The 24,957-nt window shown below is 43.3% G+C and overlaps 1 protein-coding gene across 1 annotated transcript in view; it reads left to right on the forward strand.

Moving 5' to 3' along the window:
- Nucleotides 1-6,499: 6,499 nt before the first annotated feature.
- Nucleotides 6,500-24,957, forward strand: part of LOC126198429 (E3 ubiquitin-protein ligase UBR2) — a 34,228-nt gene continuing 15,770 nt past the window's right edge. The window contains exon 1 of the mRNA XM_049934738.1: nucleotides 6,500-6,650. The gene's annotated coding sequence lies outside the window, so the exon portion shown is untranslated. The remainder of the gene's footprint in view (nucleotides 6,651-24,957) is intronic.

The raw sequence follows: 24,957 nt of genomic DNA on the forward strand, positions 1-24,957 counted from the left end.
AAACTGCACCAATTATTTATTGTTGCATGCTTAACACAACACATTTTGAGAATTTATTCTCATTTTCATGTATATTTGTTTACATGAATATTTTTGGTGATATATGTGATTTTCTGCCTCTACTGCATCTTTTTTAGGTTATATTACAATCAGAAAATCAGACAAAATGAATCTTTGAGTGCTTTTACATGGTAATGTTAGAAATCATTCTGTATAACGAAGGAGGTGGAGGTTACACTCAACAACCGAGCTGGGTTAATAATTGGCTCCTTTTACCGACCTCCCGACTCAGCAGCGTTAGTGGCAGAACAACTGAGAGAAAATTTGGAATACATTTCACATAAATTTCCTCAGCATGTTATAGTCTTAGGTGGAGATTTCAATTTACCAGATATAGACTGGGACACTCAGATGTTTAGGACGGGTGGTAGGGACAGAGCATCGAGTGACATTATACTGAGTGCACTATCCGAAAATTACCTCGAGCAATTAAACAGAGACCGACTCGTGGAGATAACATCTTGGACCTACTGATAACAAATAGACCCGAACTTTTCGACTCCGTAAGTGCAGAACAGGGAATCAGTGATCATAAGGCCGTTGTAGCATCCCTGAATATGGAAGTTAATAGGAATATAAAAAAAGGGAGGAAGGTTTATCTGTTTAGCAAGAGTAATAGAAGGCAGATTTCAGACTACCTAACAGATCAAAACGAAAAGTTCTGTTCCGACACTGACAATGTTGAGTGTTTATGGAAAAAGTTCAAGGCAATCGTAAAATGCGTTTTAGACAGGTACGTGCCGAGTAAAACTGTGAGGGACGGGGAAAACCCACCGTGGTACAACAACAAAGTTAGGAAACTACTGCGAAAGCAAAGAGAGCTTCACTCCAAGTTTAAACGCAGCCAAAACCTCTCAGACAAACAGAAGCTAAGCGATGTCAAAGTTAGCGTAAGGAGGGCTATGCGAGAAGCGTTCAGTGAATTCGAAAGTAAAATTCTATGTACAGACTTGACAGAAAATCCTAGGAAGTTCTGGTCTTACGTTAAATCAGTAAGTGGCTCGAAACAGCATATCCAGACACTCCGGGATGATGATGGCATTGAAACAGAGGACGACACGCGTAAAGCTGAAATACTAAACACCTTTTTCCAAAGCTGTTTCACAGAGGAAGACCGCACTGCAGTTCCTTCTCTAAATCCTCGCACAAACGAAAAAATGGCTGACATCGAAATAAGTGTCCAAGGAATAGAAAAGCAACTGAAATCACTCAACAGAGGAAAGTCTACTGGACCTGACGGGATACCATTTCGATTCTACACAGAGTACGCGAAAGAACTTGCCCCCCTTCTAACAGCCGTGTACCGCAAGTCTCTAGAGGAACGGAGGGTTCCAAATGATTGGAAAAGAGCACAGGTAGTCCCAGTCTTCAAGAAGGGTCGTCAAGCAGATGCGCAAAACTATAGACCTATATCTCTGACGTCGATCTGTTGTAGAATTTTAGAACATGTTTTTTGCTCGAGTATCATGTCGTTTTTGGAAACCCAGAATCTACTATGTAGGAATCAACATGGATTCCGGAAACAGCGATCGTGTGAGACCCAACTCGCGTTATTTGTTCATGAGACCCAGAAAATATTAGATACAGGCTCCCAGGTAGATGCTATTTTTCTTGACTTCCGGAAGGCGTTCGATACAGTTCCGCACTGTCGCCTGATAAACAAAGTAAGAGCCTACGGAATATCAGACCAGCTGTGTGGCTGGATTGAAGAGTTTTTAGCAAACAGAACACAGCATGTTGTTATCAATGGAGAGACATCTACAGACGTTAAGGTAACCTCTGGCGTGCCACAGGGGAGTGTTATGGGACCATTGCTTTTCACAATATATATAAATGACCTAGTAGATAGTGTCGGAAGTTCCATGTGGCTTTTCGCGGATGATGCTGTAGTATACAGAGAAGTTGCAGCATTAGAAAATTGTAGCAACATGCAGGAAGATCTGCAGCGGATAGGCACTTGGTGCAGGGAGTGGCAACTGTCCCTTAACATAGACAAATGTAATGTATTGCGAATACATAGAAAGAAGGATCCTTTATTGTATGATTATATGATAGTGGAACAAAAACTGGTAGCAGTTACTTCTGTAAAATATCTGGGAGTATGCGATTTGAAGTGGAATGATCATATAAAATTAATTGTTGGTAAGGCAGGTGCCAGGTTGAGAGTCATTGGGAGAGTGCGTAGAAAATGTAGTCCATCAACAAAGGAGGTGGCTTACAAAACACTCGTTCGACCTATACTTGGGTATTGCTCATCAGTGTGGGATCCGTACCAGATCGGGTTGACGGAGGAGATAGAGGAGATCCAAAGAAGAGCGGCGCGTTTCGTCACAGGGTTATTTGGTAACCGTGATAGCGTTACGGAGATGTTTAGCAAACTCAAGTGGCAGACTCTGCAAGAGAGGCGCTCTGCATCGCGGTGTAGCTTGCTCGCCAGGTTTCGAGAGGGTGCGTTTCTGGATGAGGTATCGAGTATATTGCTTCCCCCTACTTATACCTCCCGAGGAGATCACGAATGTAAAATTAGAGAGATTAGAGCGTGCACGGAGGCTTTCAGACAGTCGTTCTTCCCGCGAACCATACGCGACTGGAACAGGAAAGGGAGGTAATGACAGTGGCACGTAAAGTGCCCTCCGCCACACACCGTTGGGTGGCTTGCGGAGTATGAATGTAGATGTAGATGTAGACCTGTAAGTAGACAAACAAAAATACCATTTCTAAAATTATCGTTTAAAAACACTTGGAGATGCATTTTGTCCAATTATCTGATTGCAGGATAATCTCAAAAAGATTCAAGAGAGGCAGAAAATCACAAATGCAAGCATTACCAAAAATATTTATGTGCACAAATGCACTTGAAAATGATAATAAATTCTTAAAACGTGTTGTGCTAACCATGAAAAAAATAAGAAACAGGTGCAGTTTTCATTATGTAAATCACGTTAAGATAACCAAGGTAAGCCTATATTTGGATGGCTAGGCAGGAATTTTAATCCTGCTCCTCCTGAATGTGAATCCAGTGTCTTAACCATTATGCCCCCTTGTTTCGTGTAGTATATTCCAAGTCCTGGAACAAATGATCCTGGAAGCCAGATTGATGTAGAACAATAATCATTACATCCAAAGAAAATGCCATTCTATTAGGTACCAAGGCACTCTAGAGTAGGTGGAAATGTTTAAAGTGAAGAAGCATTAAAGGGGGCTTACAGAACACATTGTTGCACAAAATTCCTATTTGCAAATGATGCTACATCACTGTCAAATAGGCAGAAATATGTCACTGGAAGAATGACTGTGTGACAAGTAAAGAAAACCACAATACTTGACTGAATTCATCTACATAGTCAGATAGTATAAGCTGAATTTTATTTCCACTGTCCATGTAGTTTGGCTACTTGTTTTCATAACACGCCACATATTTTTGTTTGAAATAAAACACTATAGTAATCCTTATATTTGTTTTATCCTACATTTTAGGTAGCAGCAAAGAAATGTGGTTTGTTTTAAAGTTATGTGAAAATGGCAGGAGGGGAATTGTAGGGTCTTGTGTCCCATCATTGATGAGAACATGAGAGATAAAGTACAAACTCACATTAGAATTGGATGAGGAAGGAAATCTCCTACATCCTTTTCAAAGGACTCACCATTTTACTGCCTAAATTATTTAAGGTAACCATCAAAACCTAAATCTATCCACCTGGATAGCTACATGTGTTAACAGATCACTTCTGGGATTCAGGCAGGCCACCGGCCTCGAATTGAATCCGCCCGGCATATTAACGACGAGGGCCGGGGTGCTGGCCAGCCTGAATGAGGTTTTTGGTTTTCTGCTTCCGACTAGATGAATACTGGTCTGGTATCCTGCCAAGCTAAACAAGTTTGGACCACTTGTCACAGCTGTGTTAAATTTAAGGCCCCACACATCTGTCAGTGACCATACAAACTGTGTGGCCTGTTCCTGAGTGTGCAAGGCTGTGTATTGAATTAAAAAGCTGTCTCCAAAAAGCAAGAGGCACAAACAGGTGAGGCTGATTTGTGGAGACATCACACTCCTATAAGTTCTTGAAGCCCTCTAAAGGAAGCTGTTTTAGTTCCGGTCCAGTACCTAGCCTGCTTATAAGTTCTCATAAGTGGACATCTGTGGCTTATCTCCCCACCAGTAGTTTATAGTTGAGGTCACTAGGTATTGCACTGACTCTAGAAAAATAACCTGCCACTAGACTGTCTGCACCTGTGATGTGGCAAAGCTCTATTGTGAACTGGATGATAAATTCCAGTAGCCAGAACTTCTTAGGTGAAAAGGATTTGTGTGGTGTGGTAAGTACAAATGAAATAGGTTTGTGGCCTGTAAACATGAAGTGTCTAAAGAGTTTAATAGCCTCATGAATGGGTAACAGTTTCCAGTCATACACACTCCACTTTACCTGTGAGGATGTCAGCTTCCAAGAGAAAAATCAGAGTGGCTGGCACGAACCACATATCTGTTGGTAAAGTGCTGCTCCTGTAGCCAGCTGGCTGACGTCCATTATGATAGTGATAGGTGCAGATTACTTTTATGCCACACTATGATTCTTTGGCGTTTAGATGGGGGTGTGAGGCCTTGAGCCACTGGAATCAGTGTCAGCCATTGTGGTATCCAGTGCAGTGATACAGTGAGCATCACTAGGTTATACTGTGCTGAATGACAAAGTATAATGGAAGGCATGAGTGATTCATTTTGCTCAGACATCCTTTAATAGTTTCAGAACAATACAGATGTGTGCCCGGTGCAAGGATACATAAGGATGCAAAAAATCATTGCCAAGGATAGGTTCCATGTCAGCTAGCAAGAAAGTCCCCTGCAAATATCTCTTGAAACATAGATACACAATAACAATCCACTCCCCAAAAGTAGGAATTTTGTAGCTATTAGCACATGTAGGCCAAGTGTTGGCCAGAGATTGGTTGCTTTTGTTTTCTGATTAATTGTTTTACCACAAATCCCAACATGGAAAGGCTTCAGGAATGTGAATTAATCAGGAAAAAGCAACCCCTGCAAGCTACTTCTGTAAAGCATACCAACAACAAATTACAGTCAGTGCTAATTTACTCAAACTGAAAATTATGGTAATTAATTCTAGATTACATTATATATATGTATATTAGGAGAAAAAAAGCTATTTTTAAAGAAGCCACTACTCGTTCTCCTATACTACTTGACTTCTGTTTTTATCTAATAATTCATATGAAACATTTACATAACTTTACACAGGCCATTATCAGCTGCCTCTAGCAAAGTAAGAATTATCTTTTTACTACATATAGCCTGCTTGGGCATTTTCTATTTTGTGCCTGATATTCACTGGCAACCATTTCTACACTTTAGCATCAGAATAAAACTCATTCTGAACCCTAAAAAGGGACACACTGTTGGTATGGAAACTGTTTCTATGTGTAATATTGTGGTTGTGAATTGCTGGATTCATCATAAATTTTCTCTTGTTATTAACCACAAATACTATTATGGAACATATGTATTGGTAGGGAAGTGTAAGAATCCCTTGGTCCCTGATGGGGCTACTTCAAAATGTTTGGCTATAACCTTTATAAAATATTTTTATTGCACTATTCTGTAGAATAAATATTTTTTTCGTCTTAGTTGCTCTTCCACTGGAGATTATGTCATAGGTCAAAACTAAGTGAAGTATGTTATGAATCCTGCCTGCTGATCAGAGTGAGGGATTCTTGAGTGTAAAGTAGAGACAACTCAGTTGCTTGCTTCAGGTATCCATATGCTTGTGCCATCTCAGTTTATTACCCATATGCCCAGGAACTTAAAATATGGAGCGTCATCCAGTAAATTACCATTGTTATTTACTTAGCTACTCGGGAATCAATTTTATTTGCTTGGAATTGCACAGCACTGTGTTCGCTTATTGTTTCTCTCTCCGCTGTCACAACATATCCTACATATCTGTCACCTCATCTAAATAGTAAATTCACAACAGAGAAAGCGTCTTCTTCGCTGTTTTACTGTCGTTACTCGTTAGTCGTTAGTATGTTCAGGCACACCAACATCAGCACTATTACGCGAATGCACCGTAATGTGAAACGTTGAAGCAGTTAAATACGACTTATCAGAACTACGACAAAAAATGCAAAAAACGAAAACAACATCGTCGTTATACTTTGTAAATTTTAATCCTGCGATATAATTTCTTTTTTACGATTGTTAACAAGTCCAATGTTTTGGTAAGCAATAATTCTTTGTTCTTAGCGAAAATAAATATTTAAATAGAGATTACAGTGTAACTACTGATTGTTAAATGTAACATGTGTAAATTCGCTGTCATTAAACACGAATATGTCAAGGTTCAAGGGACGACCATGAGAAATTTATATTTAGTCACACTGACATCGCTTGTTTTTTAACCGCAGATTGCTTCCATGTCAGCTGAAGAGTTAGCAAATGTCAACTCATACTCTTTTGTGCGTCGTTCATAAGAAAACATGTACTATCATAGCTTTTGACGGAGTAGATAAATAAGTGGCAGTCAGTATCAAGAATATTTATTACAGTTTGATGTTGGTGATTTAACTAGACAGACTGGGTAAGTAAAAAACGAATACAGCGTAGCTGAAATTTATTCGTCAGTTGAGTGTTTATTTATAATTTGGTACTAATAACGACATTAATTGCTATTGAAATTACGTATTGATTTAATGTCAACACTTTGTCACAGTGGATGTTGTATTTGTGAATTTCGGATAACGCGCTAGTTAATTATGGCATATGTTGAACTGACTGCCGTTGATTGCAAAGAAAGTACAAGTCGCGTTGACAATTATTTAATGTGTAATCTGTGTTCTGATAGGTATTAAGATTCCTCTATTTACAAAATAAAGAGCAATGCAGATGAGAGGTCACTCACTCGCGTTGGCAGAGTGACATATCAAAAACTTAATACGCATGGGAGGAATGGGGCATATTTTGTGATAAAAAATGTACATATTTTTACTGTCATCTCGTGTACGTTAAGTAGTTATAAACGTCGCTGTTAGTAAACACAATTAAATCGTTTGCCCTGCTTGATTTTTCATGCAGACTGTTTTCATCAGGTAAAAAGGCTTATTAGGAAAAATATCGTAATTTGCAGTACGTTTCTCACTCGTTGCAAAATAGTTTGGCATGACCAATAACATAAAATTTGTACGTGCTGAAGATCAGAAATACTCAAGTTGATTCATTCAGACATATATATTTAATGTTTTGTTACGTCTGATATGCTGCTTTGACAGTATTTAAATCCGCTGAAAACCAGTCTCATGCTCAAAGATAAAACACTTAAAGAGATGTGTATCATTTGTATCTAAGATTTGATTGCTGTAATTATTGTGTGGTTCCGTTTGACCACATCAAGTATGGTGTACTTGTTTTGTAATATATGGAAAGTCGGCTTACTCTAATGTAACAATTACCTTGTATTTATTTGTATGTTTATATTATAGTGACTAAGGCACATATAGGAAGAAAAACACACACACACACACACACACACACACACACACACACACACACACACACACACAGTGGTTTTAATCTTATATTATTTGATGCACTGTTTCCACTTCCTCGTATTCCGTGCTGTAAGCATGGATAAAAAAGGCCGTTTTGTTTGTGTGCTCTCCCTTTTCTAGAAAGTGTTGAACCAGGCAATACCACACATCTGCTTTGATCCATAATGCCAAAATGGTGCACATAAACTACTCACAAAAATTCAGTATCCATAAAATAAGTACTATAATAAGAATTATAGTTATTCTCTTGATATCACATTTGTCACCATACTACCTAACCTAGACACTGGTCTGTGCTACAGATCAGTGTGTCACCACAACCTACATTCCAAAAAAATTAATATAAAAGACAAAATAGCATTGTCATTTTTTGTTTCTCTCTCTGAATGCATATTACGTGACACACTACACCATCATTAAGATATGGGTCAAAGCCGACATCTGACATCAGTAGGTGTAATTTAGCTCTACATACTACTGTATGCACGACAGAGGGTACCTCCATTGCACCGTTCATTAGGGCTTCTTCCTGTTCCATTCATATATAGAACGTAGGGAGAATTAACTATCGCAACACCTCTGTGCATGCTGTAATTAGTCTACTCTAGTATTTGCAATCTCTATGAGCGCAATATGTAGTGGGTTATCGTATATTCCTAGATTGCTCATTTTAAGCTTTTTCCGTACACATTTTAAGTAGACTTTCATGTAATAGCTTGCATGTGTTGTTAAGTATCTATCAATTCAGGTTTTTCAGTATTTGCGTCAGGCTCCCTCATATGTCAATGAAACCTGTGATCATTTGTGCTGCCTTTTTTCTCCTTTATGTTTATTATCCACGGTTAGTCTCATTTGGTATTCATTACAGACCCAAGAGCAATAATGTAGGATGGCTCGCACATTTGTTTTGTTAGCAACCTTCTTGGTAGAATGCTTGCATTTTCTTACTATCCAACCCATGAAGTGAAGTCTTTCACCTACTTTAAATATGATTGAGCTTAAATGATCATTGCATTTCATGTCCGTACAAATTATTACTCCCAGATATTTATATGAATTGGACTAATTCCAGTTGTTGTTGTTGTTGTTGTTGTTGTTGTGGTCTTCAGTCTGAAGAATGGCTTGATGCAGCTCTTCATGCTGCTGTATCCTATGCAAGCCTCTTCATCTCTGAGTAACTACTGTAATCTACAACCTTCTGAATCTGCTTACTGAATTTATCTCTTGGTCTCCCTCTTGGTCCCCCTCCCCCACACTCTTCCCTACAGTACTAAATTGCTCATCCCTTGATGTCTCAGAATGTGTCATACCAACCGATCCCTTCTTCTAGTAAGGCTGTGCCACAAATTTCTTTTTTCCCCCAATTTTGTTCACTACCTCCTCATTTGTTACATGATCTTCCCATCTAATCTTCACCATTCTTTTGTAGCACCACATTCCAAAGCTTCTATTCTCTTCTTCTCTTAACTGTTTATCATTTGTGTTTCACTTCCATACATGACTATACTCAATACAAATACTTTCAGGAAAGACTTCCTGACACTTCAATCTGTACTCAATGTTAACAAATTTCTCTTTTTCAGAAACACCCTTCTTGCCAGTTGTAACTCATAGATGTTTTAGTCATTTTACTGGATGTAATTATACATAAAGTGTGGTGCATAGAAACACTCAACATTTACATTAGCTTTCGAGCTCTTGCTCTTCCTGCAGCAAAAGTACACACATTCACACATCCCTGCGACCACAGCAAGACTGACTTGATTGTCAATTAATTCAATTCAATTCAATTCAATTCAATTTATTAGCGTCCTTGTAGTACATCATCGAAATGATATAGGACTTGTCAATAAACATTACAATTTAAAATACATATACATGAAAATTTGTAATTGAATTTACTTGTCACTTAGACATTACAATTTTAATAGAACTTTTAGAACATTAATATAAAAATATACAAGTAGGATAACAACGTAAAAAAAAAAAAAAAAAAAAAAGAGAGAGAGAGAGAGAGAGAAAAGAGGTTAGTGATTCTCACATCAAAGATTATTTACATTCTTACATTAACACTGTTTCACACTTTCATAGAAACAGCAAGTATTTAAATGTAGGCAATTACACATATTTGACCGATGACCACGCTGTCTGGTCTCCTTCCCCAAACCAACCAACCAACCAATTACACATATTTATTATGTCAGGGAAATATTAACTGCACTTTTATTGTCAACAATTCATAAACTCTTCAATACTGTAAAAACTATTGCTCAATAACATGTTTTTTAATTCTCTTTTAAATATGTACAGTTTTGGTATTATTTTTAGTTCTTTGGGGAGAGCACTGTAGAGGATTTTGGGTTGGTATAGTACACTTCTGTGATACATAGCTGTTTTATGAATTTCTCTGTGGAAATCATTCCTATTCCTTGTTTCGTAGTTGTGAAATTCTCTGTTTAATGTAGAAAATTCCTCGTGTTCTTTTAAGAAACATATGCTTTCATATATGTATAAAGATGGTAGTGTCATGATTTTTAATTCTTTGAAAGCTTGCCTACAAGAGTCTCTATATCCTATACCTTTTATTATTCTGACTGCCTTCTTTTGTAGTCTAAATGAGTGTTTTGTTAGACTGATGTTCCCCCAAAACTGTACGCCGTATCTTAATAAACTGTGCATGAATGAGAAATAAGCACATAACACTGTTTTAATATTACATGAGCTTTTAAGCATTCTAAGTATATAACATGTTTGACCTGATTTTTTGTTCAGTGATATTACAGGCTTTTCCCATCTTAAGTGTTCATTAAACCATACTCCCAAGAATTTAGTGTATGATGCTTGTTCAATCTTACACTTACTCATTATTGAAGGCAGTTACCTGGGTAGATGGAGGTGGAAGGAAAGGGGTGTGGAAGGAAGCACAAGGTGAGGAGGGGGTAGTGGGATGGTGAGAGACAGGTATTTTGACTGGTGAAACAGTGGCTGACAACAAGAAGAAGGGAATTCAGGAAGTAGACCATGTAAGAGGTAGAAGGAGTGGGGGGAGGAAGGAGACTTGCTGGGAGGTGAAGAAGGAGAATAGAAGGGTGGAAAGGTGGTGGTGGTGGGGATCTTACCAGGCAGGCTTAAAATTTTATTGAAATTCTAATGGGTGAGCTCAGAACAGAGTAAGTTAGTGCTGGCCTGCTGTGTCAGTCGTTAAGTCAACACAGCATACCACTGATGCAACAGACCTTGGAACAGGGCAGACAGAAACGCAAACACTGCTGTGTAACTTAACAAGGCACTGTGAGGTAACACCGTGTAACTTCGCTAACTGAACACCACTATAAAAACAGAAAGAACTGAGCTCAGTCACCCAGAAGCATTATTGAAATTACCAGTGATGCATGGAATACTGACAGGTCCGATAAATGGGGACAAATGTGTTCATACAACCAGAGCCACTAAGTCATAGACACATGCTTAACTTGTTAAATAGAGAGGCTTTTGGAGCTCATGTACACATTATGTCATGCTGTCATTCTGTCTGTGTTGCTAAAACCAGAGAGCATGACAGTCTTTTGAGTTTTAGTAAAACCACTAAATGCTGATCGATGGCAATCCTGATACTTGCATGCTGACTTCAAACACAGAGGGGCAGCCAACTGATGTGTACCAGCTGTTGTGTGCTGCTGCTGTCTAATAGGACATCACGGATGGGAAGACTGGTGAGCAGCCGCTGCTCCTCCACCATTGGATCTTAGTGGATGATCTGCAAGCAGACATCTTTGCACCATCCATGTGAGATGTGTCCACAAAGCTTCCTGGCCAACTTGGGAGCATCTGCTGCAGTCTTGATCAAATCTCTGTGGTGGATAACTGGGGTCTAGTCCTCGTAACAATGGGCATTCTGGATTACAATTGGCAATCTCCACCTGAGCACACAACAGGCTGTCTTTGAGGGCGTTAAGGTGGTAGCTGCCCTGGGTCATTGCAGTACATCTGGGTGGGACACACCTTCCATGTTCTGCTACCATCGCCAGCACAGCATGTGATCATGGCACTGAACTGTGGTGGCAACACCACAAATTGTTGACAAGGCATTAGCATTCCATCATGGCATGTGCACCTGCCACTCTGAAGACATTTATATCTTTATAAACTCTGCTCCATGAAAAATTGCTATTTGAGGTAACAGTGTATCACTGATGCCTCCAGACGTGCATTGGACCATTCACCCTCACTTGTCATCTGACTTCGTGATCACGACATACCACTGCCGTGTGTCGCAACAACTAGTATCTAAAATGGTCCTCTCGTGTACTGATATTCTGGAACTGGTGTCAGAATTGGCTGTCATCTCAGCACTTCGGTGGTAGTGGAGCTACATCTACAGCACCATTTAGCAGTACCAGTGCAGTGTGTTATGATGAGTGGTATTTTTCTTCGTTTGAAGGCCTTTGGAGTTTGTTTCTGTGTTTTTGCTTTTGTCCATATCAGTTCGCAGAAACATCAGTAGCACACTGTTAAATCAGAAAAGCCTGTTGATCTGCCAGTGTTTAAAGGAAGTGTTGGGAAACTTATTTAAGTTCTGTAACCTTTGTGGGCAGATGCTACCATGTACAATGGCTGTGATATTTATGTGTGATGCTTGTAAGGGATTTGGACATATGCGTAAAAGGTTGTTTTGAATCTCATTGGGTGGTGATATGTTGGAAAGATTTGTGAGTTGTTATTGTTCGTGTTGGTGGTACAGTTTTTCTGTTTTGTTGTTTTTGTTATAATCATCAGAAGAAAATTACACAAAGTGCCAGACACAATTCTGTTGCCAACGATGAGACTATTGAAGCTTTGATGGAGCAGGTAAGGTATTTTCAGGGTTGAATATCCAGCAACAGCAGGGAAAGGCATAATCATGTTGGCAGGTAGAAGCTTTACGAGCTGCAGTTAAGCAGTTAGTCAGGGTCTGAGGAAGCACAAACAGTAGACCCCTTCTTTTGATCCTTCAGTAGCTTCATTAACAACACCTTTCAGTGAGTGGTTGGTCAAATGAGATTACTCTCCATGTAGTAATTTATGATTGGCAGCCAAAGAAAAGACATACATATTATACCACAAAGTTCTCAGTAAGGCAGAGACATTCCAGCATTAGCTGGTGGTTACAGGGATGTTATCAAAAGCAGAAAAGCACAATGTTTATCCAGGAAAAGTTAAGTACATTAGCACAGAAACATAAGGTGGTGTAGAAACAGTTTGGGATAGGATCCTGAGCATTAGTGTGCAAACATAACACCTGACACAAAGTTTTGGAGGCAGAGTCATGCTGTGGAAAGCCGAAAATAGAGCATTGGACATTTCTCTGAATGGTATACCAGCAGAGATGTCATGTAGAGTGATAATGGAAAATCCTGGGTATCTAATTGTGGCTCTTAGTGCTGCAATGCAACTAGAGGGAGTTCACATTGTGACTAGAACACATATTGACCACGACGTTTTTTCTGCAGAAGTGAAATATTATAAGTCGACATAAAGGTCACATGTGGAAGCAGTCTCGGCCACCTGAATACTTTAAGTGCACAGGATTATGGGAAGAATAGGAAGGAAAAGCAGCGGCAACAGAAGCAGCTGTTAAATACTTCTACCATCAGAAAGGATTCCCAATAGGCCAGGACACTGCACAAATAGGTGCACAGGTGGAATGCTGCTTGTCAGGCTGTGTAAAAGGCAAGGGACATAAATTTTTGGTGGACACAGATATGCACATGTTAGTTGTCGGTCAGGATCTTGAAGCAAGAGGAGACAAGATCCTCCACACTGCAAATTGCATGGAGTGGCTCATAACACTGTAGAGTCATAGGGTATGATGCAGCTCAGTGTTAGTATTGGAACTAGGTACTTCCAGGAATATATGGTTATACATAGGTGAAGGGTAATTTAGCAATTCTTGGGCTAGATTCTCAGCAGACATCATGCCAAAACTGATCTTTTGCAGTATATAGTGGAACTCGGTGTGACTTTGTTTTTGTTGGGGGATACAGCTGCAAATGAGGCAATGTTACTAGGTGCACCTCGTTGTGAAGGTGTTGCTGACTAAACTGTGAACACGTGTTTAACTTTGGTTCTCATGGTTAAAGTACCAGCAGGCATGCTGAAGTTAACGTGGGTTTCTGTTGATACTGATTTGCCACGGGAAGCATTACTTGTGGTAGAGCCACTAAAGGAAAATCAAAAGTCAGATAAAATATATTGCTTGGTATGAGTTTATGGTTCCTGTAAGCCTGGATAACTTCGATATGGGGACTTGGTTAATCTGTTGAAGGGCCTAATGATGGCTACAATGGAGGTATTAGATGAGAAGGATGTTATTAGGTCAAGTGATGGACCAGAGCTGCAAGCAAGCCATCAATGCAGCAGCATTATGAGAAAAATTAAGTCACTTTCATGGCAATGATGAGCAGGTAATGGAAGTTTTGTTACTATGGTTTGTGGATTTATTTAACGCAAAGGATCCTTCACTAGCAACACCAGTTATCCAATACCATATATCTACAGGCAACAATGCGCCAGTTTATAGGAAGCCGTACTGCATAGTGAGACATCTTCCAACCCATAATTAACATTTAGCGAAACATGCTATAGAGTATAGTGATAGTCCATGGGATGGGACGTAGATGGTTTCATCGTGCCAAAAGTCAACAGATGATTCCAGGAAATATAAATTCTGTTGCAATTATCACTACCCAAATGCAAAGACCGTGGTGGATACATATCCAATTCACAATTTTACAGAAACATTACACAACCTAGGCCAGTGCCAGTATTTTACAACAGTGGATCTCAAAAACAGGAAACACATGCTGGAGGTAGTCCCACAGGGTAGACCAAAGACTGCTTTCACGATCCAATGGGGACATTACCAGTGTACACAAAAGCCTTTTGGGCTGAAAAATGTGCCATCTATATTCCAAAGATTATTGGATGAAGATCTACATGGGTTAAAGCCAAAATTTTGCATGGTATATTTGGATATTATCATCTTTTTCAAAGGGTATGCCAGAGCATGTGAAATGCTTGGAAAATGTATTCAGGAGGCTGCGATCTGCACATCTGATACTTAGCATAGACAAGTGCCATTTAGCATACACAGAAGTAAACTAGCTTGGACATGTGACTAGTGAAAAGGTGTTCAAACCAATCCCCCCTAACAGAGCTAATCAGGAACTTCGCTGCGCCACAAACAACAAAACTGCAACAGTCATTCCTGGTTTTATGCAGTTATTAATGCAAATTCATGAAGAATTTTCAGATATTGGAACCCTTGAATTGTTGTTGAGGAAGGGTGTGAAATTCCACTGGTTGGCAGAATGTCAAGCAGTGTTTGAGGCATTGAAGGCAGCATTAGTTTGTGATCTGATACTGATCTTTCCTGATTTTGGAAAGGGATTTATCCTCTCCTGTGATGTCAGCAATAGGCGGTTGGTTGTATTTTGAGCCATAACATTGGTGGGCAGGAACAGCCAGGAGGGCTAATCGTAAAGGCAACTAAACAAAGTTGAGCCTATCTACTCCACCATGGAAAAGATGTTAGCAGAGATGTATGGGATAGTGTACTTTCATTGCTATTTATACGGATGGAAGTTTAGGCTTGGCACAAATCAAGCTTCATTAAAATGGTTGTTGGCTAAAAGACCTGTCGAGTTGATTAACAAGATAGGCACTGAGTTTAATTAAAAGGTGGACCACACACCAGGCAAGAAGCACAGAAATGCGGAGAAGCTAAGCAGTAAAGTTCCAGTTCTAAATGCCCTTGGCAAAAGTGAAGTGGTTGGACTCTATATTATAGGACCTATTAATAGGATACCCACCAGAAATAAATATGTACAGAGAAGATAATTTCTTTTAGATTCTTAAAAAAAGTGGCAATTTCTGATCAACAGGCTAGTACAGTAGCCCAGGCTTTTGTAAAAACTTGGTACTTAAATTTGCGGTACCTGATACCTTAGTTACACATCAGGATATAAATTTTACGTCAGACTTGATGAAACGGTTATGTCATATTCATTCCATACACAACTCATGGCACAACAGAACAAGTGCACAAGACAATCTCTAAAATGTTGAGTTTTTATGTTATCAGTAGTCATACAGACTGGGATAAATATTGGAATTACACAGTTTGTGTGTACTAAGTGCATACTGGTACAGTTTTCAACTTTTGAGGCATGTACAGTAGAAAAAAATGCTGTGCCCCTTTGATGTCATGATTCCTAAGTAATACCAGACTGTGAATTGGTTAAGAACTCACGGACTTTGAATGTGGTCAGGTGATTGATTGTCCTAAACATCCCTAGGTCCACTGTTTCCGATGTGATAGTGAAGTGGAAACGTAAAGGGACATGTACAGCACAAAATCGTACAGGCTGACCACCTTAGTTGACTAACAGAGACCGCCAACGGTTGAAGAGGGTCGTAATGTGTAATAGGCAGACATCTATCTGGACCATCAAACAGGAATTCCAAACTGCATCAGGATCCACTGCAAGTACTATGACAGGCAGAAGGAGATAAAACTTGGGTTTCATGGTCAAGTGGCTGCTCATAAGCCACACATCACGCTGGTAAATGCCAAACGATACCTTGCTTGGTGTAAGGAGTGTAAACATTGGATGATTGAACAGTGGAAAAACATTGTGTGGAGTGACGAATCACGGTACACAATGTGGCGATCCGATGGCAGGGTGTGGGTATGGCGAAAGTCCAGTGAACGTCATCTGACAGTGTGTGTAGTGCAAACAGTAAAATTTGGAGGCGGTGGTGTTACGGTGAGATTGTGTTTTTCATGGACAGGGTGTGAACCCCTTGTTGTTTTGTGTGGCACTATCACAGCACAGGCCTAAATTGATGTTTTAAGCACCTTCTTGCTTCCCACTGTTTGAAGAGCAATACGGGGATGGTGATTGCATCTTTCAACACGAGAGAGCACCTGTTCATAACGCACGGCCTGTGGCGGAGTGGTTACACGACAATAACATCCCTGTAATGGACCGGCCTGTACAGAGTCCTGACCTAAATCCCATAGAACACCTTTGGGATGTTTTGGAACGCCGACTTCATGCCAGGCCTCACCAACTGACATTGGTACCTCTCAGTGCAGCACTCCGTGAATAATTGGCTGCCATTCCCAAAGAAACCTCCCAGCACATGATTGAACATATGCCTGCAAGAATGGAAGCAGTCATCAAGGCTAAGGGTGGGCCAACACCATATTGAATTCTAGCATTACCGATGAAGGGCGCCACAAACTTGTAAGTCATTTTCAGCCAGGTGTCTGGATACTTTTGATCACATAGTGTACATTAATTGGATGCACTGATAGCATCTTAACAAAACAAAATTTCCATGGGGCAAATGTTGCAACGTAGTCAACAGTACGACGAGAACCAACACCAAAATGTGGTACCTGTAAGCATTACGGCCAATAGTTTTGCCATGTTACTGTTACAAATTTGTGTACTTTTGTCTCAAAAGTATTCACCCTCCAGACTTGCGACCCAACATGGGCGATACTTACCTAGCACAAATCGAGAATCGTAGAGTAAGGGAATTGTAAATTAGTATAACATGTAAGAAAAGGAAATAAGGATAAAGGAACATGATTATAAAAATGGGCTTAGCAAACAAAACTTTTAGAATGATAATACAGAATTAGGAAACAATTCCTGAGAGTCGGCTCCCACGAGCAACAAAGTTTTTCACGTTGTACATTTATGTAAGGAGATCTGTGAAGTAGTGTAGAGGATAAGCAGATGCAAAATTTTGTATGAATTTTTTGAAATACTGGAGGAATGTTGCACAGCAGAATAATTTTATTTGGCAAGCTTAAAATTTTGTTAAAGTTCTAATGGGCAAGCTCGGAACAGAGCTAAGTTAGCACTGGGCAGGTGCATCAATTGTTATGTCAACATGACTTACCACTGACGTGCAACAGACCTCAGAACAGGGCATACAGAAACAAAAGCACCGTTGTGCTACTTAATAAGGCACTGTGAGGTAGTACCATGTAACTTCACCGATAAAGTGCCATCATGAAGCCAAACATAGACAGGAAGACCTTAGGTCAGTGATCCAGAAGTATTATTGAAATTACCATGGCGAGGCAGAGAGCTGATGAGTCCAATAAATGAGGACAAATGTGCTCATGCAACCAGAGCCATTATGTCATGGACACAGGCGTGACCCATTAGAGAGGCTTTTGGACCTCAAGAACACATTCTATCTACAATTCCGTCCTTCTTGCTAGAACCATGTAGAATAACAGGCTGTTGAGTCTCAGTGAAATGACATGCTGATTGATCATGGTCATCCTGGTACTTGCTTGTTGACTTTAACACCGAGGAGCAGCCAACTGATGCATATCACAGCTGTTGTCAGCCACTACTGCCTACTGGGATATGGTGGATGTGAAGATGGTGAGCAGCCAGCCCTCCTTCGCTGATAGGTCTTCAAGGATGATCTGCAAGCATCTAATTTTGCACTGACTAGGTTAGGCGTGTCTGCATAGCTTCCTGGTCAATTCTGAGCATCTGCTGCAGTCTTAGTTGATCTCTGGTGGGCGACCAGGGCCTAGGCCTCATCACAACAGCATGTGTCCGTGGCACTGACCAGCACTTAAGATGTCACAACTCATTGACAGGCATCAGCAGTCCATTGTGGCATGTGTGCCTATAGTTCTGAAGACATTTATACCATTGTAAGCTGTGCTTGAGCATTAAATTTTATTATGGATAGCACTGCATGACTGCCGCCTCGGGGTGTGCACTGAACCACGCACCCTCAATCTTCACTTGACTTGCTGATCACAGTGTCACCCCCATGCCCCATTTTTGCTACAGTATGTCTGCCGGGGGGAAACGGGGAGTGAAGAGTGGTAGGAAAATGCAGTACATGATTGGGATGTGGAAAGAATGGTGGGGGCAGAAGAGGGAAGGAATGTGGGAAGCAGGTTAGCAAAGCTTTAGGCCAGGAGGAGTGAGAGAGTGCAGGATATACTGGAGAGACTATTCCCGTCTGTGTAGTTCAGAGAAAGTAGTGCTTCAAGGGAGTGTCCAAATGGCTCATATAGCGAAGTGACTATTGAAGTCATTTGTAGTGTGGTGTGCTGCACATTTCGCAACTGGATGGTCAAGTTTGCAGTTTGCCACAGTTTGAAACTGGTCATTCATGTAAGTCCAGTTGTTTACTTGTCATACCCACCTAGAATCTTGCACAGTAATTGCAGAAGAGCTAATATATAACATGACTGCTTTCACCTATAGCATTGCCTTTTTATCAGGTAGGAAATGATTATGACTGAACTACCGTCGGAGGTGGTGGGTGGGGCAGAACTTGCACCTGGGTCCACCTCAGAGAAATTGTCCGTAATGTGCAGGAGTGGGAGAAGGATTGGGATAGGGAAAAATCCCTCATCTCAGGGCAGGATGAGAGGAAATTAATGCTCCGGTGAAGGAAATTGTTGAGCTTTTCAAGGTCAGGGTGATACGGGACAGTGTCTGTTAAACAGGTTTGCTGGTATCTGTGGAAGAGATGGCACAGATCTGTTTGTGGATGAGGTGGATAGCATACTGTCTGTCATTAAAAGCACTGGTAAGGTTATCGGTATATTGTGACAGTGCCTACTTTCCACTGCAGATGCAGCGTTCACGCATGGAAAGGCTGTAAGTAAGAGACTTTTTGACATGCAATGAGTGTGAGCTGTGAAAGTGGAGGTACTGTTGGTAGTTGGTGTGCTTGATATGAGCAGATGTATTTATGGAACTGTCTGAGAGGTGGAGATTGACATCTAGGAACATGGCTCGATGAGATGAGAAAGACCAGATCTGGGACTAGGTTGTGGAAGAAAGGGCAAAGATTGTCCCTGCCTCGAGTCCAGATCATGGAAATGTCATCATTGGGCAGAACCTGACTAGGGGTTTTTGGTGTTGACTGTATATGAAGGATTCCTTCAGATGGTCGATAAACAAGTATCCATGACAGTACCACGAATTTGTTTACAGAGTTGGTCTTTGAATGTGAAATAATTTTGGGTCAGGATGTGTTTAGCTAAGAGTAGTGATGTGGACCTGACAAATGCCAATTGGGCAGGACATTCGTAATTGGGAATGTGCCCAAAGCCAGTTTAAATGCCCAAAAATCTGAGCATTTATAAAAAAAAGTACTTTTTAATGTTTTTGCTGCTAGAATGTATAATTTACTAATTAAAATAAGGATGGGACAATAGTCTCTCTCTCTCTCTCTCTCTCTCTCTCTCTCTCACACACACATACACACACACACACACACACACACACACACACACACACACAACGTATCAGAAGAAAAATGTACCCCCTGCGGGTTCGGGGGTTAGAATAGGCCCGCGGTATTCCTGCCTGTCGTAAGAGGCGACTAAAAGGAGTCTCAAATGTTTCGGCCTCATGTGATGGTCCCCTCTCGGGTTTGACCTCCATCTTTCTAAATCATTCCGAAGAGCGAGCCAATTGGGGAAGGGCGCCTTACATGGTGCACTGTATCCGTCGTGCATTGAGACCTTTAGCCGGCTTTTTCGTCGTTGCAATGGTGTCCCGCTCATTTTCCATCTCTTGGGCGAGGATTCGTCCCTGGGTGCGATTACCACGCTGCACTCTGCAGTGTTGCTTTTAACTGCGACAACGACCTTGGACATTTTTGCACCTAAGATCCAGCATGGTAGCCAGTCTGTTGTGGTGGGGCCGCCATGTACCCTGTTGGTTGTAGCCCCCTGACAACACAGGGATCGCTCTACTGATGCCTGCGCCGTTAACTCCCCACGTATGCCAAGGAGTAGATGCCCATCTCCCTGGGGCATCAGGACTCCCGGCAATGGCCATCCTGCCAGGTGGTTATTGCTGCGGCTGGGTGGCGCCTGTGGGGAGGGCCCTTGGTCGGAGTAGGTGGCATCAGGGCGGATGACCCGCAATGAAGCGTGGTACATCATCTCTCGCTGGTGGCCAGCCACCAGCAGTCTCTAAGCGTTCGAGGGCTCATTTTAAAGCTAACGTTTATGACCCCAAATCATTCCCATCCCTGGCCAAACCATGGGAGGAACGAAAGGCAATGAATGACAGTGACCTGTATTCGCCCAGGTATCTCGTCTGTACCAGAGCCGATGGTGACTCGTTTCTATCCGTGAAGCCTCAGTTCTTTGTAGAGCATTTAAAGAACAAGTTTGGGGAGGTGGAGGGCTTGTCCAAAATGCGCTCTGGGTCAGTTTTGATAAAAACGGCATCCTCTGCCCAGTCACGCAGGTTACTTGCTTGTGACAAGTTGGGGGATGTTCATGTTACCATCACCCCACATAAGAGTTTAAATATGGTCCAGGGTGTTATTTTCCATAGCGACCTCCTTTTGCAGTCTGATGACGAGCTGCACGCCTATTTAGACTGCCGAGGTGTACATTTCATCCGACGTGTTCATCGGGGTCCGAGGGATAATCGGGTAGCTACCGGTGCCTTCATCTTGGCCTTCGAGGGTGATACCTTACCAGAGAAGGTCAAGGTGATGGTCTACCGGTGTGACGTCAAACCCTATATCCCTCCCCCGATGAGGTGCTTTAAGTGCTGGAAGTTCGGTCACATGTCCTCTCGCTGTACTTCTAGCCTCACATGTCGCGATTGTGGACGCCCATCTCATCCCGATACTCCATGTGCTCCGCCTCCCGTCTGTGTCAACTGTGGAGAGCCTCATTCCCCTTGCTTGCCAGACTGCAGTATCTTACAGAAAGAATGCAAAATCATGGAATATAAGACCCTGGACCGACTGACTTACACTGAGGCTAAGCGGAAATTTGAACGGCTACATCCCGTGCGCATGATGTCATCTTATGCCTCCACTGTCACTCCTGCTCCAGCTCCTTCAGCTGCAAGATATACAGTCAGCTCTCAGAGTCAGAAGACCTCACCTGCCCCCTTGACGATGGGGGCCCCTACACTCGCTGTTGCTCCCACACCATCTACCTCAGGAGCAGCACCCACTAAACCATCGGGGACACCAGTCCCCAGTTCTAAGCCGGAGAAGCGTAAGTCTTCTTCGGCTTCTCTTGCTCGGAAGGGATCCCTTGGGTCACTCCCTTCCCAGGTTCCTACCAGCGGCACAGCAGACACCAACCAGTGGCTGAAGAAGCCACAGGTCGCTGGTCGACGGGCTTCGCGATCCTCTTCGGTCCCGGAGACTGACTCCAGTAAGCCCTCTCAACAACGGCAACCAAAGGAACAGTGAGAGAAAACGACTTTGAAGACCAGTAAGTCCAAGACACCTGTGGTGGCACCTACTCCTCCGCTACCTAAAAGCTCTGCGTCTGAGGATGAGGTGGAGATCCTTGTGTCTGCTGAGGACCTCGATCTCGCCGATCCCTCAGACGCAATGGATAGCACTTGCACGGGTGCTCCATCGGAGGCAGCAGATGACCCAGTGGCATAATCTGCCTTCCCAGTCCCGTCACGCCTTTCTCCGCAATGGACAATACCATCCTCCAGTGGAACTGCAGCGGTTTCTTCCACCATCTAGCTGAGCTCCGCCAACTTATTAGCCTTCACCCTTTCTTCTGCATTGCTCTTCAGGAAACTTGGTTTCCAGCAATGCGAACCCCCGCCCTCCGTGGCTATCGGGGTTATTATAAGAACCGGGCAGCATATGAAAGGGTGTCTGGTGGCGTCTGCCTCTATGTCCTTCACACTCTGCACAGCGAGTCTGTCCCTCTCCAAACACATTTAGAGGCTGTCGCTGTTCGGGTGTGGACGCCACAGGCTGTTACTGTCTGCAGTCTTTACCTTCCACCGGATGGTGATGTCTCGCAGCATGTCCTGGCTGCGCTGATAGCCCAATTGCCGCCACCTTTCTTGCTATTGGGCGACTTCAACGCCCATAACCCTCTGTGGGGTGGGTCAGTGGCAACAGGTCGAGGCGCCACCGTTGAGCATTTATTGTCGCAGCTCGATCTCTCGATTTTAAATGATGGTGCCTTCACACACTTCAGTGAGGTGCATGGCACATACTCCGCCATTGACCTTTCAATCTGTAGCCCTAGCCTCTTACCGTCTGTCCAATGGAGTGTGCATGATGACCTGTGTGGTAGTGACCACTTTCCGATCTTTCTGTCACTACCACAGCATCACTCTTCTGGGCGCCCTAGCAGATGGGCTATGAATAAGGCTGACTGGGTCTTGTTCTCCTCCACTGCAGCTATTGAGCCTCTCTCTAATGATGACATTGATGTGGTGGTTCAATCGGTAACCACCGGCATCGTTACTGCCTCCGAGTCTGCCATTCCCCGTTCCTCTGGGTCCCCTCGGCGGCAGACTGTGCCTTGGTGGTCGCCTGAGATCGCTGCAGCGATTAAAGATCGCCGGCGGGCGCTACAGCGTCACAAGCGACATCCCTGCATTGAACACCTCATCACCTTCAAACGGCTGCGTGCGCGGGCCCGCCGCCTTATCCGCCAAAGCAAGCAGGAGTGCTGAGAGCGGTATGTGTCCACCATTGGCCTCCATGTCTCTCCATCGCAGGTCTGGGCCAAGATCCGACGCCTCTATGGCTATCGGACCCCTGTCAGCGTCCCTGCGCTCTCACTGAATGGAGCAGTTTGTACAGACTCTGGCGAAATTGCCAGCAGCTTGGCAGAGCATTTTGCTCTTAGTTCCGCTTCTTCCAATTACCCACTGGCCTTCCGCTCCATTAAACAGCCGATGGAACGGCGGAGCCTTTCGTTTTGCACCCACCACCCAGAATCTTACAATGCTCCATTCAGCGAGTGGGAATTTCGCAGTGCCCTAGCCGCTTGCCCTGATACCGCTCCTGGGCCAGATGGCATCCACTGTCAGATGCTGAAACACCTTTCAGTGGACTGCCAGCGACGCCTCCTCGACCTTTACAACCATCTTTGGGTTGAGGGGGAGTTTCCGTCGCAATGGCGGGAAAGTATCGTTATCCCCATTCTGAAACCAGGCAAGAACCCTTTGGAGGTGGACAGCTACCGCCCCATTAGCCTCACCAACGTTCTTTGCAAGCTTCTCGAACGGATGGTGAGCCGGCGCTTGAATTGGGTACTGGAGTCTCGGGGCCTTCTGGCTCCGTCTCAGGGTGGGTTCCGTATAGGCCGCTCCGCCGCCGACAATCTGGTGAGCCTGGAGTCGGCCATCCGTACTGCCTTTGCCCGCCGTCAGCACCTGGTCGCTGTCTTTTTCGACATGCGGAAGGCGTACGATACGACATGGCGTAATCACATCCTTTCTACGCTTCATGGATGGGGTCTTCGGGGCCCTCTGCCGATCTTTCTCTGCAATTTCCTGTCGTATCGTACCTTCCGCATGCAAGTCGCAGCCTCCTATAGTTCCTCCCACATCCAGGAGAACGGCGTGCCACAGGGTACTGTTTTAAGTGTCTGCCTGTTTTTAATAGCCATTAATGGGCTCGCTGCGGCCGTGGGGAAATTCTGTCTCCGCTTCCCTGTATGCTGACAACTTCTGCCTTTACTACAGCTCTACTGGCATTGCAGCTGTTGAACGTCAGCTACAGGGCGCTATCTGCAAGGCGCAGTCTTGGGCTGTAGCTCATGGGTTCCAGTTTTCGGCCTCCAAGACCCGCGTTATGCATTTCTGCCGGCGTCGAACAGTCCATCCTGAGCCCCGGCTTTATTTTGCCGACGAACGTCTTGCTGTGGTGGAGACCCACAGGTTTTTGGGTGTAGTTTTCGATGCCCGGTTGACTTGGCTGCCTCATATCTGGCAGCTCAAACAGGCGTGTTGGTGGCATCTCAATGCTCTGCGATGTTTGAGCCACACCCGCTGGTGCGCCGACGGATCTACCCTGTTACGGCTCTACCAGGCGTTAATTCAGTCTTGCCTGGATTATGGGAGCCTGGTTTATGGCTCAGCATCCCCATCTGCGTTGCGGGTGCTGGACCCAATCCTCCATAGCGGGATACGCCTTGCCACTGGTGCTTTCCGCACCAGCCCTGTGGACAGCATACTAGTGGAGGCAGGTGTCCCTCCCCTGCGGTTACGGCGCCAACGTTTGCTGGCCGCTTATGCTGCCCATATTTTAAGCTTGCCCGGGCATCCAAACTATCGTCTCCTGTTCCCGCAGTCGGTCGTCCATCTGCCAGAATGTCGGCTCCGGTCTGGTTGTACAATCGCGGTCCGTGTCAAAGAGCTTCTCTCCGGGCTTCGGGTTTTCACTGTTCCACCTCCTTTCCGGGCCACTTTGCATACACCCCCATGGTGTGTTCCTCGCCCTTGCCTTCGGCTCGACTTGGCACAGGGCCCGAAGGACTCAGTCCCTCCA

Source organism: Schistocerca nitens, chromosome 8, assembly GCF_023898315.1.
Source record: "Schistocerca nitens isolate TAMUIC-IGC-003100 chromosome 8, iqSchNite1.1, whole genome shotgun sequence".
NCBI classification, from domain to species: Eukaryota; Metazoa; Arthropoda; class Insecta; order Orthoptera; family Acrididae; genus Schistocerca; species Schistocerca nitens.